This window comes from Muntiacus reevesi, chromosome 15 (genome assembly GCF_963930625.1).
Source record: "Muntiacus reevesi chromosome 15, mMunRee1.1, whole genome shotgun sequence".
Taxonomy (NCBI): Eukaryota; Metazoa; Chordata; class Mammalia; order Artiodactyla; family Cervidae; genus Muntiacus; species Muntiacus reevesi.
The window spans coordinates 30,579,437-30,598,732 of record NC_089263.1 but is presented as its reverse complement, the minus strand read 5'-3'; the positions used below and the strand labels follow the sequence as shown (position 1 = coordinate 30,598,732).

The 19,296-nt window shown below is 36.7% G+C and overlaps 1 protein-coding gene across 9 annotated transcripts in view; it reads left to right on the top strand.

The window, feature by feature from the left end:
• Window positions 1-19,296, top strand: part of PEAK1 (pseudopodium enriched atypical kinase 1) — a 309,359-nt gene that overhangs the window by 59,038 nt on the left and 231,025 nt on the right. Inside the window, exon 1 of one of the 9 annotated variants that reach the window (XM_065906975.1) lies at window positions 10,967-11,060. The exons of the other annotated variants lie outside the window; for them this stretch is intronic. The gene's annotated coding sequence lies outside the window, so the exon portion shown is untranslated. Of the gene's footprint in view, window positions 1-10,966; window positions 11,061-19,296 lie in introns of those variants that run through there. 9 annotated transcript variants of the gene reach the window in all.

Sequence of the window (19,296 nt, the reverse complement as noted above, 5' to 3'; positions counted from 1 at the left end):
GATTAATTTGCATTTTCTTTCAAATATGAATTTTGCTGTTTTAGTTCTTAAATTTAGATCTGTGTTTTATTTTGAGTTAATTTTTATATGTGATGTGAAGTAGAGGCTCAACTTCATTCTTTTGCATTCAGATAGCCATTTGTCCTAGGCCATTGAATTAGCTTGGTGCCCTTAATGAATTTCATGCTCATGTTTAGACGTGACTGACTCTTTGTGACTCCATGGACTGTAGGCCACCTGACTCCTCTGTCCTTGGAATTTTTCCAGGCAAGCATACTTGAGCAGGTTGCCATTTCTTACTCCAGGGGGTCTTCCGGACCCGGGGATCTTCTGGACCCAGGGGTTAAAGCTTGTGTCTCCTTCATTAGCAGGCATATTCTTTACCACTAGTGTTACCTGGGAAGCTGTTTCTGGACTTTCAAATCAATTCCATTGATTTATACATCTTCTCTTGTGCTAGTACCACATTGCCTGATTTTGTAGTATTGAATTCACAATACTCCTATTTTGAATTCTCCTATTTTGTTCTTATTCAAGATTATTTTGACTCTTCCCCTCCTGTGAGGCATGGAGAGGTTGCTTGCCAGAATACAAAGTATTTTGAGAACTTCTTTTTCCCTTCCCTCCAAATAAATTGATAAACAGGTACATGGTCAGAAATTCAGATAGTACCAAAGGATTTACAGTGAAAAGTAAGTCTTCCTTTCACCTTAGATCCCCTGTCCCTCTCTTCAGAAGAAAGTACCATTAATAGTTTATTAGCTTTCAAATTGTTTTTGCAAATATATATATAAAATTTAAAATATCTTATGGAATTCATTTTAATCCATGAAAATGGACAGTTCTACTTCTTGATTTTTCAACTTATCTTGGAAATCTTTCTGTATACTTAGATCTACTTCTTTCGTGTTCACAGCTGCAGGATATTTTGTGTATGAATATAGTGTCAATGATGTAACCAGCATTTAGATAAGTTCCAGTCTTTACTTCCAGAAAAGCCATGTTGAAAGAATAAATTTTACCTTAAAAAAAAAAAATCATTGTTGTTGTTCAGTCACTCAGTTGTGTCTGACTCTTTGCAGTCCCATGGACTGCAGTGTGTCAGGCTTCCCTGTTCTTCACTATCTCCCGGAGTTTGCTCAAACTCATGTCCATTGAGTTTGTGATGCCATCCAGCCATCTCATCCTCTGCTCCCCTCTTCTCCTTTTGCCTTCAGTCTTTCCCATCATCAGGGTCTTTTCCAATGAGTCAGCTCTTTGCATCAGGTAGCCAAAGTATTGAAGTTGCATCTTCAGCATCAGTCCTTCCAGTGAATATTCAGCATTGATTTCCTTTAGGACTGACTGGTCTGATCTCCTTGCAATCCAGCGGACTCTCAAGAGTCTTCTCCAACAGCACAGTTGAAAAGCATCAGCTCAACTTTCTTTACAGTCCAACTCTCATATCTGTACATGACTATTGGAAAAATCATAGCTTTGACTCAAAGGACCTTTATCGACCAAGTGATGTCTCTGCTTTTTAATATGCTAAAAAAAATTATAGTACCTTAATTCTGTGCCTTAACTTTGGATTTATACTGTATGCACACACACTGAACAAAGTGATAATATATACATACTTAAACTAGTTGTCTTTAAAACATAAAGACATCTTTAGTGTTTGAACCTGATAACCTTAGTTATCACATGATTTATTTCTGGGATTGAGTGATAAAAAATTCAGTCTTCAGGTGTTTGCTAATTTGAACACTGATGCAAGAAACATTCCTATACGTGACTCTTACAATAGTTCATGTGCAAGAGATTCTCCTGCACTATGTAATTATGAATGGAGTTGCTGGGTTATATGGTACTAAATGTTAAAGGAATAATACAAAATTTATTTCCAAAGTGATTGCCCCATTTTATCCTTCTACCATCAGTGTGTAATAGATCCTGTTGTTTTATGGTCTCTACAATACTTGGTGTTTTTAGACTTTAAAATTTTGGTAGCCGAATGATCTAAAATAGAATTAATTGTGATCATTTAAAGAACTTTTGAAAATTAGGTATAATTTTCAGTTTTATAGTAAAACATACAGATCTTAAATATATAGTTCAGTAAGTTTTGACAAATACATATACCTGTATAATCCATACCCCTAAGAAAATGTAGAATATTTTTTATTACTGCTTCAGTTTCCTCAGGCTTCTTCCTTGATATTCTTTTCCCTCACCACAGTGAACCACTATTCTGATTTCTGTGACTTTTTTTTTTTACAGAATCATCTGTTTTCACCATCACAAAATTCTTTCCTCCCATTCTCTCTTTTTAGTGTCTTTTAAAAAATTTGTGGTTCAGTATACATAACATAAATTTATCATCTTAACAATTTCTAAGTATACAGTTCAGTGGTTTTAAATGCTTTTGTGTTGTACAGCAATCACCACCATCTATTCCCATAATTTTTTTTTTAATTTTTAGAAATTAATTTATTTGTCTATCGTGGGTCTTAGTTGCAGACTCTCTAGTTGTAGTTCACAGGCTTGGTAGTTACAGTGCCCTTGGGCTTAGCTGTGCCATGGAATGTGGGATCCTGGTTCCCCGACCAGGGATTGAACCTATGTCCCCTGCATTGCAAGATGAATTCCCAACTACTGGACCACCAGGGGAGTCCCCCTATAACTCTGTGCGTCTTGTGAAGCAAACTCTGTAGATAATAAACAACAAATTCCTATTTTCCTTTCCCTCCCAGGCAACCAAGATAATGCTTTCTGTCTTTATGACTCTGACTACTCAAAGTACCTCATGTAAATGGAATCATACAGTAATTTGTCTTTTTGTGACTGGCTTATTTCACTTAGCATAATGTCCTTGAGGTTGATCCATGTTGCAGTATATTTTTGCTTCCTTTATAAAGTTGAATAATACTCTGTTATACATATATATCATATTTTACTTATTCATCTGTTAATAAATACTTCAGTTGCTTCCATGTTTTTGCTATTATGAAAATTACTCCTGTGAACTTTGGTGTACCAATATCTCTTTGTGATCCTGCTTTCAGTTCTTTTGGGTTTATATTCAGAAGTGGAATTGCTGGATCATATGGTAATTCTATATTTTTTTCATTTTTGAAGAATCACCATATTGTTTTCCACAGCAGAAATACCATTTGAGATTCCCCTGAACAATGCACAAAAGTTCCAGTTTCTCCACATTTTACATAAAACTGTTTGCTGTTTTTTTCACAGTAGCTATTCTGTTGGGTGTGAGATGGTACTTTGTGGTTTGGATTTGCATTTCTCTAATGACTGGATCATCAAAAAAGCAAGAGCGTTCCAGAAAAACATCTATTTCTGCTTTATTGACTATGCCAAAGCCTTTGACTCTGTGGATCACAATAAACTGTGGAAAATTCTGGAAGAGGTAGGAATACCAGACCACCTGACTTGCCTTTTGAGAAACCTATATGCAGGTCAGGAAGCAGCAGTTAGAACTGGACATGCTGTTCAACAACAGACTGGTTCCAAATAGGAAAAGGAGCACATCAAGGCTGTATATTGTCACCCAGCTTATTTAACTTACATGCAGAGTACCTCATAAGAAACACTGGGCTGGATGAAGCACAAGCTGGAATCAAGATTGCCGGGAGAAATATCAAAACCTCAGATATGCAGATGACACCACCCTTATGGCAGAAAGTGAAGAGGAACTAAAGAGCCTCTTGATGAAAGTGAAGGAGGAGAGTGAAAAAGTTGGCTTAAAACTCAACATTCAGAAAACTAAGATCACGGCATCTGGTCCCATCACTTCATGGGAAATAGATGGGGAAACAGTGGAAACAGTGGATGACATTATTTTTTTGGGCTCCAAAATCACTGCAGATGGTGACTGTAGCCATGGAATTAAAAGACACTTACTCCTTGGAAGGAAAGTTATGAGCAACCTAGACAGCATATTAAAAAGCAGAGACATTACTTTGCCAACAAAGGTCCGTCTAGTCAAGGCTATGGTTTTTCCAGTAGTCATGTATGGATGTGAGAGTTGGACTAAAGAAAGCTGATCACCGAAGAATTGATGCTTTTGAACTGTGGTGTTGGAGAAGACTCTTGAGAATCCCTTGGACTGCAAGGAGATCCAACCAGACCATCCTAAAGGAGATCAGTCCTGGGTGTTCATTGGAAGGACTGTTGTTGAAGCTGAAACTCCAATACTTTGGCCACCTGATGCGAAGAGTTGACTCATTGGAAAAGACCCTGATGCTGGGAAGATTGAGGGCAGGAGGAGAAGGGGACGACAGAGGACAAGATGGTTGGATGGCATCACTGAGTCAATGGACATGGGTTTGAGCGGACTCCAGGAGTTGGTGATGGACAGGGAGGCCTGGAGTGCTGCAGTTCATGGGGTTGCAAAGAGTTGGACATGACTGAGTGACTGAACTGAACTGAATGATTAGTGACACTGAGCATCTTTTCCTGTGCTTATTGACCATCTTAAAGCTTCTTGGGGAAATGTTGATTTAAGTCCTTTGCCCATTTTTGAGTAGGGTTAATTATTTTTTGTTGTTGTTGTTGAGTTTTAGGAATTCTCTATATATTTTGGATATTATTCTCTCATCTTATATGTGATTTGCAAATATTTTCTTCCATTCTGTGGCTTATCTTTTTATTCCATGAATAGTGTCTTTGAATGTACAAAATTTAAAACTTTGCATGGGGTCCAGTTTGTCTGTTTTATCTTTTATTACCTGCGCCTTTGGTGTCATATTCAAGAAATCATTGCCAAATCCAATGTTGTGAAGCTTTTGCGCTATGTTTTCACCCAAGAGAAACGTCTTACTTTTAGGCATATCTTTCAGGTCTTACAATTTGATGTTTGATCCATTTAGGTTAACTTTTGTATTTAGTATTAGTTTAAGGTTTACTTTCATTCTTTTACATGTGAATTGCCAGTTTTCCCAGTACCATTTGTTAAAGAGACTTTTTCCTCATTGAATTGCTTTGATGACTTTGTTGTCATCAAAAATCTGTTGACTATATATGTATATATATAGAAAAGAAATCAAAGAAAAAAATGTATTTTTTTTCTTTTTGTTGATAACATGATGTTTTGATTACAGTAGATTTTTAACTTTTGAAGTCAAGTAGAGTAAGTTCTCTAATTTTGTTTTCCTTAAAAATTTGTTTTGGCTCTTCTAGGCTCTTTGTTTTTCCTTTAAATATTGAAATCCACTGAAATTAAGGTTTTAAGATCAGCTTTTCATTTTCTGAAAAAAAATTTATAGATTTTACTTCACACTATTTATTCCACAGATCAAATTGAAGTGAGTAGACATCTTAATACTTTATAAGTATGATATCTCATTCCACTTTTTTAGATCATCTTTAATTTCTCAAGAGCTATGTATTTCTTTTATTTTTCAGTGTATAAATCTTTTATTTTGATTTTTTTGTTATTGTAGTGACATTTAAATGTTTTGTTTTGAGTTATTCATCACTAGCATATAAAAATAAAATATAATTTTGTATATTGGCCTTTATTCAATAGCTTTTTTTTCCTTAAGATTTTCCAGGCTTTAAAAAAAAAAAAAAAAAAAAAAGATTTTCCAGGCTTTACTATGTAATTGTGATAGGTATATAATCAAAGACAGTTTTACTTCTTCCTCTCATTCTGTCAGTTTTCCCTTGCCTTATTTTACACACTAGAACCTCCGATACAACTTTTAATTCAAGTGATGAGAGTAGACATCCTTGGCTTGTTCCTGATTTCAGGGAGAAAATTGTCAGTCATTCACCATGACATTATCCTTGGATTGAATAGCCCTTTCTGTTCCTCATTTGCTGAAATGTTTTTTTCTTTTTTTTAAATCATGGTGGTTGATGTTGAATTTTAATTGAGGTCACAAAGGATTTTTAAAAGGAGGTATAATTGTAACTCTCATACAGATATAAAATGAGCACTTGTCAAGTATTTTATTTAACTCACTAATGAGGAAACTGGTAAGATGTTTAAATCAGTTCAAAGGGAAATTTGCAGAACTACTCATTTATATGTAATAAAGGAATGCTGAAATAAAATTTTCAAATAGGTGCAAAAATTGGTCTATCTCCTGGGCAATTATGAATTGTAATCCACTGGACACAACTAATTTGCTCTGTTGTACACAAGAATAGTTCACATTATCATCAGTTTTCTACATTTTATCAAATTGAAAAATTTCTCAAAGGCAATGAAAGATGGAGGTAATGAATGTGTGAGTTCAAGAGAACACTCACTAGGTTTTTTTTTATTTGTTTATTTTTGGTCCATTTCAAAGCTTTTCACTTTTTCATGACACAGGGCCTTGCTTTGAAAATCTGTAATCCTTTGTGATGAACAGTTTTTTGTTCATGTCTTGGTTATATATTTGTGTTCTGCTGTGAAATGCCTTATTGTCTCTTGCTCATTTTTGGGGGGCAGTGTTCCGAATGTGTTTGTATGTGTATGCTACTGCTTTATGTGTTGTTGATAATAGTGCATTATAAGTTGTGTGTATTGTGAATACTTTATGCTAGTTTATAAGTTGTATTTTTACTTTCTTGAAGGTATTTTTTAATGAACAGCAGTTCTTAATATAGTGAAATCTTTCCTTATTGATATCAAACGATAGTCATCTTTTCCACTAAGGTTTTTAAAGTTGTTTTTGATGTTTAAATTCTTGCCATTGATTTTTCGTATGGTATGATATCAGGATCAAATTTCCCCCTTTAAATAAAAATGGATGTTATGGACTGAATATTTATATATCATTCCTCCTGCTCCAAATCTGTATGTTGAAGCCCTGACCCCCAGTATGTGATATGTGGAGATGGGGCCTTTGGAAGATAGTGAAGTTAGATGAGGTCATGTAGGTGGGGCCTTGCTCCAGTGAGGTTAGTACTTTTATAAGACTTGCTGCTATCTGCAAGCCATAAAGAGAGATCTTACCAGAGCCTGACTCTGCTGGCATCCCAGTTACAGACCTCCAGCCTCCAGAACTGTAAGAAAGTATTTCTGTTGAAGTCATCATGTCTGTGGTATTTTATAATGGTACCTCGAACAGCCCACAGTATCTTGTTTTACATGTACTCTTTGGTACTTGATATTTTACAATGTCAGACAATGCTTACGTAGGAGAGCATTCGGTTTACCTCCGGATGATATCAGGGCAGGAGTTAGAGAGCCCCAGGCACTCTTGGGCTGGAGTCAGTCACTCCTAACACCGTGTAGTATAACTTTGGGTCATTTCTTTACCTTTTTCTCTTGAGGAAGATGTTTGTGTAGGAGGAGAGGGTGATGTGAAGAAACATTCAGGGGAGATTAGTGTATATCCACCTATTTTTCTCAGCTCCTATTTTTCTGAGGACCAGAGACCAGAGGTTGTCCCACAGATGGGACCAGGTTGTGTGCACATAGGTGTTGGGACCCAGGAAAAGCAAAAACTGAACTTCAGTAGTTCTTGTTTTGTTATCCCACGGCTTTGGTGGGCTGCCTCTTGCCTCTAGCCAGCACCATCATTCCACACATAGCAATTCAGAACGGGTCCTTGTCACCCCAGGTGTTCTTCATAGGCTTCTCCCTGTTTTCCTGTGTGACTTCCCTAAGGGCTGATCTCCTGAAAGAGCAGCAGTGATTTTGCTGATTCAGCATCTCAGCAGGAACTGGAGCCAGTATAAACTTTTCTTGGTCTTGTTAGGCCTCCTTTGCATAATTACAGGTAACTTTAATCTGACCAAGTAGGTTAGTAGGTTCAGGATTCCTCAGTTCAGTTCAGTCACTCAGTCATGTCTGACTCTTCATGACCCCATGGACTGCAGCACACCAGGCCTCCCTGTGAATCACCAATTCCTGGAGCTTGCTCGAACTCATGTCCATCGAGTCGGTGATGCCATCCGACCATCTCATCCTCTGTTGTCCCCTTCTCCTCCTGCCTTCAATCAGGATTCCTCAGTTGTCTGCAAACCTTCTTGCCATATCTGAAGCCCTCTAAAGAGGCTATATAGAGGTATAGGCTGATTGTAACAGAATCTTTTTGACCATCCAGTCGTGTTTCACTGAATTTTTCCCCAGCCAGAGCTGGCTTTTTGGATCGGCAGAGCCAAAATGTCCTTTAGGTAGTGTGAGTTGCTCAGTTCTAAGAAGGTCTCTGACTTAACGTGGCTATCCTTCTGCTTAGTAATATTGCTTTAAATTCTAACTCTGGATAGTCATTCTTACCTAAAATGGACCATGAATTTTAAAGTATTTAATTGCATCTCATGTAATTTGTATTCTGCTTATAATGAGTATATTAATATTAAAATGTTTTAAGTTACTTACATCAAAGGGATCTGTTGCTCCAGGAGAATATGCTATATTTATCCTGTTGTTTTTCTTACTGCCCACTCTACCTCTCTGCCCACTCCAAATGATTAGTCTACTACATCATGCTATCTTCCATTATAAATTCGTGTTGTACTTATTTTCCTTCTTTTTCTGTGCTTCCAGGGGAGACGCAGGACCTGTTTCTTATTTGTTTTTGTATGCCTAGCCCTGGCATAGGTCCTGCCAGATTTGCCATGAAGTAGGTGCTCTATAATTACTGAATTCAATTAACACATAGCAAAGTACTTAGAATTCATAACAGGAGTTGTATCATGTGGGGAGAAGTACGTACTCATAATCATGGTGGATCCTTATTTTACATCATTGAAATAAATGGTATGTGAGGCATTTTGTAGGGGAGAATAGGACCAAAAGACACTTACTTGTAAGTTATGTCAAAAGGTTTTGATAGGGGTTTTTGAAGGATCTTAAGCAGAAGATTAACCTGACTAATATTTTTATTTTAAGGAGATGATTTTGAGCATAGTATGGTAGATATATTGACATGGAGATACTGTTTGAAAGGTAGTCCAGACAGGATGTAACTGAAGAGGGGTAGACTTTAGAGAAGTTTAGCAGGTAGAATCTGTAGAACTTGAAAACAGATAGTATCAACTGTTGCCTGAGGGAGAATGGAGGCAGAGTGAAGGAGAGGAAGAAACCAGGGGTGACTCCTATGTTGGGCAGCTTACTAGGTGGTAGTACTCTTTATTCCCAGTGCATGTCCAGGTATAGGAAGAATTTGTGGGGTAGGGATGGATAAGATGTTGAAATAGTTTAGTTTGAGGTTTCCCTGAAATATTCAGGTAGAGATGTACACATCTGTCTAGTTCTTGGAGAGAGGTGGGGGCTTGCGATAGAGATTTGGGGGTTAGTAAATTTTCAGAAGTAGTTGAAGACATTGAGGACAAAACCCTTGGGCATATCTGGTTTTAGTGGACAAGTACAGAAAAAGGCACTGGGAAGGAGATCAAGGAGAAACCAGGTGTTAAAGGATTTTTCAGTAACATCCTTGGCTTCCTCTCTTCCTGGAGACCAGATTTTCCTCCCAGCAACCTGTGATCTTTGTCTTCAGACCTTTTCTTACTTTGAACATTCTCTGCTGGGCGAGACTAGATGAAAATAGTTTACTTTTGAATCCAGCAATTTGCTGGGTCCTTTATATTTCCTTAAATTCTGCCTGAAAACAGAATACTTTCTTTAGCTCATCTTTCTAACTGTACCTTCTACTGTGTGTACATATAAAAGAAACCAGTTGACACTTTGAACTTTCTGCTTGGAAATTACCTTAGCTAGAAGAACAGTTCATTACCAACATTTTCTGCTTTTTAACTTAGCACAGGCAACAGTTTTGCTAAATTTTCTGCCACTTTGTAACAAGGATCTCTCTTCTTTCTTCTGGCTTCTGAGAGCACTTTATTCACTCTCCTTTAAGGCTTCTCCAACAGCCCCCTCAAGGCTCATCAAGCTTTAGCTAATGAGATCCTTAGGGCCCTGCCAGGTTGTGTCTACCACCAAATCTCAAAGCCAGTATCACATGTTTTATGTTTTTGTACCTAGTTGCAGGTACCGAATTCTGTTCTGGTAACTATCACTGTTTAACCAACCACCCGAAACGTAACCCAGAACCTGCATTACTTTTCCTTCCCTAGCCTTAGAAGCCTCTCAATGTCATTTCCACCACACTCTGTTGGTTGCAAACAAGTTAAGTGCCACCTTGGATTTAAGGAGAAGGGAATTAGGCTCTACATCTTCATTTTATTTAAAAAAAAAAAAAAATTTTTTTTTTTTTTTTTTGGCTGCACCACACAGCATGAGGAATCTTAGTTCCCCAACCAGGGATTGAATCTGTGCCCTGTGCAGTGGAAGCGAGGAGTCTTAATCACTGCGCAGCCAGGGAAGTCCCAGGCTCTACCTCTTTATAGGGAAGTGGCATGTTTATATCATAGAAAAGCATGTCAAATGGGAGATATTTTTTGTAGTATATTTGGGAAATACTGTTGCCACAGATGGATAAAATAAAATATGTAGGATTACAAAGGAAAGCAATTATATGAACATATTATTACCAAGAGCTTCCCTGGTGGCTTAGTGGTAATGAACCCATCTACCAATGCAAGAGGTATGGGTTTGACCTCTGGATTGGGAAGATCCTTGGAGAAGTGGATGGTTAATCACTCCAATATTCTTGGCCTGGGAAATCCCATGGACAGGCGACCTGGCAGGCTACAGGCCATGGGGTCACAAAAGAGTCGGACACAATTTAGCAACTAAACAACAACAGTAGCAACCATTACCAAATGAATTATGTAGAGTAATACGTGCTTGTTTAACATACTACACAAGATATAGTGGAAGTGAAGTCGCTCAGTCGTGTCCGACTCTTCGCAACCCCATGGACCGTAGCCTACAGTATGGACAGCTTCTCTGTCCATGGGATTTTACAGTGGAAGGCTCATAGTAATTTAGTAAATTTGTAAATAAGTATATATTTGTAATTTTAGAGGTTGTAGAAAATAAAGAAGTGATTTATTTTGCCACCCAAGTTCTTGAGCCTTCTGAATTCTATCCACAGACCCTATAGCCCTAGGTTAAGAATCCTGGGATTAATATAATGGTGTCAGCAGAAGACATATTGCTGTGGATCAGGGAGTGAATTTGCTTGAGGGCAAAGACTAAAGGGGGACACCATAGGGTAAGTTCCATATAGTAGTTTTATTTACCTTTTAAGCTAAAGGTTTTATAATTTTTTAGGAATTAAAAAAATGTGTTTTTGTAGTGAGGGAAAGACACTAAGAAAGTGAAGAGAGAAAATTAAATACTACAAAATTTAAAAGATTTCTGAGAAGGCAAGAAAGGGTGTGGTCTTGGGGTTACATGAAAGAATTAGTCTTGGACAGAAGGAGAGGCGAAAGGGAAGGAGTTATGGATGTTTGTAGGTGTTGTTCTTTATCAGGTCATCTGACACTGAGGAAAATATGGGTAAAATAAATTCAGCACTGGAGCAAGGGAGGCCAAAGCACACCTCAGAGATATGGTTACAGCAAGATCCTAGAAAATATGAAAAATGTTAGAGAGGAAGAAAAAGTAAAATAGAAAAAGTGAAATAGAGACATAAAAAAAGTAATGCAAGTGATGACTTCAGCAGACAAACTTAAGTGCCTTGTTTAGTATATATAATTAATATTTGAAATGCCTTTGATGCAAAGTGACATGAAAGCTGAGAAGATTCTTTTTCATAGTTATTTGGGCCTGATTTTTAAAAATTTGTTTTTTTTTTTAATTATGAAGGATAATTACTTTGCAATATTGTATTGCTTTCTTCCAAACATCAGCATGAATTAGCTATAAGTATACATGTATCCCCTCCCTCTTGAACTTCCCTCTCACCCCATCCTACCTCTTTAGGTTATCATAGAGCACCAGGTTGAGCTCCCTATGTTATATAGCAACTTCCTGCTAGCTTTCTATTTTATATATGGTAATATATATATGTTTCAGTGCTACTCTCATTTCATCCCACCCTCCCCTTCCCCTGCTGTGTCCACAAGTCCATTTTCTATGTCTGCATCTCTATTCCTGCCCTGAAAATGGTTCATCAGTACCATTTTTCTAGGTTCCATATACACGCGTTAATATACGAAATTTGGTTTATCTCTTTCTGATTTATTTCACTCTGTGCAACAGGTTTTAGGTTCATCCACCTCATTAGAACGGACTCAAATTAATTCCATTTAATGGCAAAGTAATATTCCATGTAATCTGTTCATCTGTTGATGGACATCTAGGTTGCTTCCATGTCCTAGCTATTGTAAATAGTGCTGCAGTGAACATTGGGGTACCTGTGTCTTTTTCAGTTCTGGTTTTCTCAGGGTATATGCCCAGTATACTCTGGAATTGCTGGGTCATGTGATAGTTTTATTCCTATTTATTTTAAGGACTCTCCATACTATTCTCAACAATGGCTGTATCAATGAACATTCCCACCAGCAGTACAAGAGGGTTCCCTTTTCTCCACATCCTTTTCAGCATGTATTGTTTGTAGATTTTTTGATGATGGCCATTCTGACCAGTGTGAGTTTTGATTTACATTCTCTAATAATGAGTGATGTTAAGCATCTTTTCATGTGTCTGTTGGGCATCTGTTTGTCTTTGGAGAAATGTCTGTTTAGGTCTTCTGCTAATTTTTTGATTGGGTCATTTGTTTTTCTGATATTGAGCTGCATGAGCTCCTTATATATTTTAGAGATTAATCCTTTGTCAGTTGCTTCATTTGCAATTATATTCTTCCATTCTAAGGGTTGTCTTTTCATCTTGTTTATAGTTTCCTTTGCTGTGGAAAAGCTTTTAAGTTTAATTAGGTCCCATTTGTTTATTTTTGTTTTTATTTCCATTACTCTAGGAGGTGGGTCAAAGAGGATCTTGCTGCAATTTATGTCAAACAGTGTTCTGCCTGTGTTTTCCTCTAAGAGCTTTATAGTTCCTGGCCTTATATTTAGGTCTTTAATCCATTTTAAATTTATTTTTGTGTATGGTGTTAGGAAATGTTCTGATTTCATTCTTTTACATGTAGCTGTCCAGTGGGGTTGGTATTGAAAAGAAGTATGTGTGTTTGTTTCTTCCATGCTTACAGCTGGATGGAAATTGGCCTCAAAAGGTCTATGGTTTTGTCATTAGCCAACAGATGCTTGCTACAGTGTATTGCTCACTGAGTTCTTTATTTAATGTGAGGGCGATGCACCTCTGTTCAATAAGGAGAAGAGCTGTGCAGCACAGTAGCTCATTTGTGGATAAAAAGTATCTGCCTTTACCCACACATTGATCCTTCACTAAGTGATTTTTCTTTTTTTTTTCACTAGCTTCTTATCCAATATGTGGTTGACTTATCTATCTTCACATTGTTTTGACTTTTCTACTAAGTTGATCCTGACTTTAGTATGTCTATCTTAAGGGGGATATTTTTTTTTTTTTAAAGAATTACTTCATATCTTCTCTAAAACATTAAAAATTTTAAAATTTCAGATCAGGAGTATATATCATAAAAAAACTTAGATTTCTAGGCACAGATATCCATTGATACAGAAGTATGGTTTGAAATTGCAAATTTGCCATATTACATATAATATATACGATATTGTTAAATATTGTATACATTATATATACTTATAATTTATATATTATAATATATACTTTACCATATAAGATATTTCTTAAATGTTTATTTCTGTTTAATATTATAAATATGATATATATACATAAATATATATCAATATACATGCATGTGTATTTACCAAAATTGTGATAAAGTCTAAGCTTTCTCTACAGCCCCCACCTTCCCACAGCAATTGCCCTTTGGCTACCTTTCAGACTTAGGGTGGGATTCCCAGGTGGCTCTAGTGATGAAGAGCCCAGTGTAAGAGACACAAGAGGCACTGGTTCAATCCCTGGGTTGGGAAGATCCCCTGGAGGAGGACACAGCAACCCTATCCAGTATTCTTACCTGGAGTTTCCCGTGGACAGAGGAGCCTGGTGGGCTGCAGTCCATTGGGTCACAAAGAATCAGACACAACAGAAGCAACTTAGCGCTTAGTTTAGGGTTGCACATACCTACATGAGGACCTGTCCTGGAAATGAACTCTGCCATTTGGGCTAGGAGTTCTGGGATTCCAGGTCAGTAGAAAGTAGTCTGTTAGGGTGAGACCCAGGAAGGTGACACTTCCTTTTGGCCCTTTTCTCTGCTCATTACATGGAGAAAGATGTGTGTGGCCACATGAGGGCCAAATCCTATTGCCTTGATCTAAAGGCAGTAGGGAGTTTAATGATCTTTTAATAAATCTACTAGACTTGATTGCCTCCAAGTTTGTTCCTTCCTTTTGTTGTATGGCCAGAGGATTTCTTTAAAACCAAAATCATCACATCCCTGCTTGAAACTTTTTAGTGCTTCACACTTTTATTGAGATAAAGGCTAAACTAACATGGCTTCAACATCGTTGAAGATCATTAGTGCCCTGTTCTGGTCGTTGCTTACTTTTACTGTTAGTGAGCTCTGTTGTTGCCCTGACAAACAAGCCCTCTTTTCTACTTATGCAACTTTGCATATGCTATAGGTCTGTCCTACTCCCCTTTCCTCATGAACAATCTCTAGTATATTTGCCAAACTCCTGTGCTAAGTCACTTCAGTTGTGTCTGGCTCTTTGCCACCCTAAGGACTGTAGCCCACCATGCTCCTCTGTCCATGGGATTCTCTAGGCAACAATACTGGAACGGGTTGCCATGTTCTCCTCCAGGGGATCTTCCTAACCCAAGGATCAAACCCACATCTCTTATATCTCCTGCATTGGCAGGCGGGTTCTTTACCACTAGCGTCACCTGGGAAGTCCCTACTCATCCTGTAAGTCTCTGTTAAAGTATAGTCTGATAAACCTTTCTTCACTTCCCAAGGAAGAATTAAGTCCTTCCCCTTCTATATTTCTGTTGTGATTTGTACACATTACTTTTATAGCACTGGTTGTGTTATGTAATATTTGCTTTTCTGTAAGTCATGCCCTCTGCTTCTAAAGGCAGCAGCTAATTTGATTCAGCATGCTCTTTCCTGTACTAATAGTGTGTAGTACACAATAAGTGCTTAATAAATGTGTGCTGAATGAAGGCTAATTAGTGGAACACTTTGTGAATTGCTCTAGAGGACTATGTTTGCAGTAAACTGCATAATGAAGGTGATTGAGAAATGGGAATATTTCAATAATTGATCATAGTGCATAACAGCCAATTTCAAATGATCAATTTTAGATAATTTTAATGCAGAACAAAGTGGACTGTACAGAATTTATCTGTATTAATCCATAAGATGCTTCAGCATGATCTTTCTGAATCGTGTGATCACAATTCCTAGGTATGTCTCTGGCTAAGAAAGCTATGGGAATCAGTATTATCTGTACTGTTGCTTTTTCATAAGCTGGGGCCTTGTTTTTTCAGTTGAATCTCTAACACATTTACTTAATGGTTTGTCTACCTAAAAAGTATACTATAAAATTAGCACTAGGTAAAAGGGATTCAAAATTGTGTTATTATCAAATGTACTTTTAAAAATGCTCAGAAGACAGACAAGCAACATACCTTAGGGTGTAAGCACAATCTCAGTTTATCAGAAGGCTTACTCTTCTACATTCAGGCTGTGCCTTTTGGATGACAATCCTTGATGGGTCCAAGTGAAATGTTATGAACTGAGCCAAGCAGTTAATTTGATGGTAGTCTCTGGCCATAACTATTTCAAGTGCTTGATCCCCACCCAAATTTTGTATTCTCTCATTCATGGGAAAATAGTGTGAGTGATTGCTGCTCATTTGTATATTAATTTAATGGTTCTCTTCTCTCACTCACCAAAAAGTAGTATTGCCAGTTATTAGTTGCAAAACTCAGAAATTACTTTTATGCACATGTTCCTTTATTTTCACATCTTTGAAAGTGGTTTTGAGCAGAAACTTGTTTGGAACCCAGCTAACATGTTCTTATTTGCACAAATGACCTGAAAACCGTCATGATAACTGAACTCTGACCTCCTCCATTGTTGTGCCATGTCCTCTTTTAAACCTAGAAATCTTCCTTCAAAGCTTGATCCTTTTAAAAGCAAGAATTTGGAATATCAAGCAGATTTATATATTTTTAACAATGTTCAGAAACGTGTAAATGTTATTGTTATTTAGGTGCTGTATTTTCAATTGGCTCATCTCCACTGAGCCAATTTCCGAGCCTATCTGTTTCCGAGCCTATCTGTCCCTTCAGCTGCATAATAATGCAATATTTGTAACATGATTATTTTGCAGATGTGAATCATCTTTAAGTACAAGAGTTGATTGACCTAAGTGTTAACTACAAAATCTTACATAAAATAAAGAACAATTTATAGGGTTGCTTAAGTAATTTTTAAGAATGTGAGTATTGGAGTCATTAATGATAGAAACAACATACTGCTTGATTATGAGAAAATATTCAGTAACTCACTAACGCGGCTGTCCTGTTTAAATAATCTATGAACAAACAGAATAAAAATAATTCTTGGTACTGTGCACTAGACCAATACCTACTGAGGTTTTAGTTTGGGAAATATGTCAAAAAACTTGTCTTTTATTTGAGTATTTTAATGTTAAGAAGCTGATTCTGTTAAGTAGAGAATGGAAGCATTTATGTCTCTGTAGTATGACTTTAAACATAGTCATTAACTGAATATGACAGTGTGATTGCTTGCTAAGACATAGTTTTTTCTATTAGTCAAGTTATGAGTAAGAAAGACTCAGTCTCTGTTTTAAGAGAAGCTGTATTCAGTGTCCCAGGTTTTACACACTAACTCACTGGCTGACTTTGGTGCCTTGGATTTTCTCATGAGCCAGACTAACTGCCTCGTAGTGAAGGTCAATTAGATCTGATTTGTGAAAGTGCTATATAAAGCATATGCCACCTTTAGTAGTTAAGCAAGATTTTAACCCCTTTTCTGCCTGCTTTTTAACTTTGGGCTGATCATTCAAAGTCTCTGAGCTTCTATTTCTTTATAGGTAAAACACAAGAGTTTGGCCAGTATATTCATCTGGAGGAGTACTATTTACATTGTATTCATCACTTACAACCTGTAATTTATCATAATCTTTCTCTCTCTCTCTCTTTTTTTAACATGTGCTTGTCCCTATTCGTTTAATGGATATTGTGATTACACTGTAAGACTGGATTCCTTTCATCTTCATCTGTTACATTTCATTTAATCTTCCTCTCAATCCTGTGAAAGTAGGTGATATTCTCATTTTACTGATAAGGAAAACTGAGGTTCAGTTTAGTGTTAGAGGTGGGATTCCAGTCTCTGATGCCAGTGTTCTTTTTTTTTACTAGCATGTGGCTTAGTGAAGATGTTTTGCCACATACATCATCTAAAGCAAGCTTTTGATCTCCATTATTTTTCTATTCTTATTTCTCAAAATGAATAGAGCCTGCCTTACCAAAATGCTTTTATAGAGAGGTGTGCCTATTTAATAGCAGTAAGCATAATTTGGCAACTTTTACATTATAGCACCATTACAAAAAGTCTTGTTGGCATTATACAACAGTGCACTGTTATCTGGGAATCCTTCGGTGCTGGAAAATATAGTTTGTCCTTCAAATAAGATGAGTTCTATTTTAATAGATGTATTTTATTTTTAAGACATAGCATTGTTTAATATTATAGATGCTTGTAAACTTATATCTGTGCTTTCTATAGAAGGAAAACAGTTGATTTAATTACTTATGAAATGTTTTTGTTTTTAAAATCCTAATTTGTGATTCTAGAAAGAGCATTACCCATGGCAAATTTCTCTAAAATTTCTATTTTAGGTGAGTTATGTTTTATCATATCCGTTGTTTATATTTAAATTTTAAAAAGTTCTCTGAACTATCTGAAATAAGTAGATCTGGCAGGGATTAGGAAAAGCATGTCCAGGAACATTCATTTCTGTCTAGAGTTCATTTATGAGTTCTATGTTTTAACATGCCAGCACTAGATATTGATCTTACTTGGAGCCTTATTGCTCTTACAGTGATTGAAACACTGATTCAGCTAGGACTCTGATGTTGATCCTTTCTGATTGAAAAACCTTTGCCCTTGGGATGTTCCTTAACTCATGTTTCTCTTCTTTTTGTATTGAAAGCTTCTGGGTGGTCATTACTAGTCCAAAAGAGAATTCTATGAATAGCTCATTGGTCACAGTTTTATTTTTATCTTCCCAACTGATGACTTTGAAATGACTGTGGCATTTTGAGGAGACCTTATCTGCTGCCATTCTTAACCCTATTCATGAAACTGTAGTCACACCAGCCTTCTTTTCTGTTCTATAAAGTCAGTCAAGCTTCAGGGACTTCTGTGGTTATCCCGCTGTGGGGAATGGTTTTCCTCCAGACTTGTGTGGCTTTTTCTTTCTTGTCATTTAAGTCTCAGCTTAAATGTTCCTTCCTCAAAGAGGTTTTCCTTAACAACTCACTGAAAATTAGTGTTTTTCTAACACTATTAATGGTTTTATTTTCTTCTTAGCACCTAATGACTGGTTGATATTTATTTCTTGTGTATCTCCTCTGATGGGGACATAGATATTCTGTTTTGTTTAATGCTGTATCCCCAGCACCTAGAACAGTGTCTGCCGTAGTAGTTATTCCAGTAAATATTTGTTGAATGACCAAATGAATGCTTTTTCTATTGGCTATTTATAAAAAAATTTTAAAAACATTTTCCTCTTTTTTTTTTTTTTGGTAATCAGGAAGGTGCTAATTATTCTTGCAATTAGTGTTTTTTTTTTGCAATTAATGTTTCTGTATATTTGATGTTTTTCTCTTCCTTTGCTGTTCTGTTCCCTAGTTAAATTCTTTCAGAAAGGAGAAAGCCTTCTAATTTTAACTCTGAGATATGACTATTTCGATTTATCTACTGCTTGTCAGGTGGGTGTCTAAGCTGGTGCAGCCTAGTCACAAAAGCAATTAACAGGTAGGAAAATTGGCTCCTAACAGCTGCTTCAGTCCTGCTTGAGTTGGCCTCTCCCCCAAGGGACTGTCACTGTCAACCTAGCAAAATGAAATTGCCTTCCCATAAACATTTTTTTTCCCCAGGATTTTAGAACAGAAACAAATTCTTGCTTTATAAAATGAGTTAAAATGTGTCAACAGAATAGAACAGAGTAATGACCTGCTGGTGCAATTTGAATTCCGAGGCATGGCAGCAACATTTATTTTCAGAAGAGCTGACATTTTAACTGTAGCACTTTTAGTTCTGTTGAAATTACTTTATTATGCCAAAAAGGTAGATTTAGTAACTTATTTATTGATGTTGGTGAAGAAAGAGACAATTCTATAAAATATAATTTTTAACCCTCAATGCTTTGGTCTGTGGCATAGTTTTTGAGTCCTTGCTCCTTCATTTA